This window comes from Pteropus vampyrus, unplaced genomic scaffold (assembly GCF_000151845.1).
Source record: "Pteropus vampyrus isolate Shadow unplaced genomic scaffold, Pvam_2.0 Scaffold8935, whole genome shotgun sequence".
Taxonomy (NCBI): domain Eukaryota; kingdom Metazoa; phylum Chordata; class Mammalia; order Chiroptera; family Pteropodidae; genus Pteropus; species Pteropus vampyrus.
In genome coordinates, this window is record NW_011897716.1 from 1 (window position 1) to 895 (window position 895).

At 44.5% G+C, this 895-nt stretch overlaps 1 pseudogene; it reads left to right on the forward strand.

Moving 5' to 3' along the window:
• Positions 1-448: 448 nt before the first annotated feature.
• On the forward strand, positions 449-894 carry LOC105310674 (annotated as a pseudogene).
• The last annotated feature ends 1 nt before the right edge of the window (position 895 follows it).

An 895-nucleotide genomic window follows, 5' to 3' on the forward strand; every position in this document is an offset into this window, starting at 1 on the left:
ACATGAGTGACTAAGTAAAATGTAAACACTTTTATAGACAAAAACAGTATTTGTAACATATGATATCGTATGCAATATGATAAACAGCTCAATTCTTTAATTTAAATGAGTTCACACTTTTAAAGTTCATATACTTTAAAGAAAAAATGAAAAATAGAAAAACGTTCAAAGAAAATAGGCATTTTGCTACAAAATACATACAGATAGCCAATAAATATATAGAAAGATGCAAGACCTTATTCTATTAGGAATTCTAAACCAGGTAGTGCCCTCTGCGGTCCCCCGGATCTGTCTCTTGCTTCAACAGTGTTTGGACGAAACAGACCCACGGACGCCCCTTTTTCCAGCTTTCGACCACCCTCCAACCTCTTTTCCAGTCGCAGCCTTTGGAATCTTCTTAGCCATCCTAGCCTCCGAGACCAGTCAATACTGTGTTTTAAGCTTAATTCCTTATTGCCTAACAACCATGAGCTCTCAAATCTGTCAGAATTATTCCACCGAGGTGGAAGCCACCATCAACCGCCTCATCAACCTGTATCTGCGGGCCTCCTACACCCATCTCTCTTTGGGCTTCTATTTCCACTGTGACGATGTGGCTCTGGAAGGTGTGGGTCACTTCTTCTGTGAGCTGGCCAAGAGAAACGCGAGGGCACCGAACTTCTCTTGAAGACGCAAAACCAGCACGGTGGCTGCACCCTTTTCCAGGACCTGCAGAAGCCTTCTCAAGATGAGTGGGGTAAAACTCAGGATGCCATGGAAGCCGCCATGGTCATGGAGAAGAACCTAAACCAGGCCCTTTGGATCTTCATGCCGTGGGTTCTGCCTGTGCAGATTCCCATCTCTGTGACTTCCTGGAGAGCCACTTCCTAGATGAGGAGGTGAAACTCATCAAGGC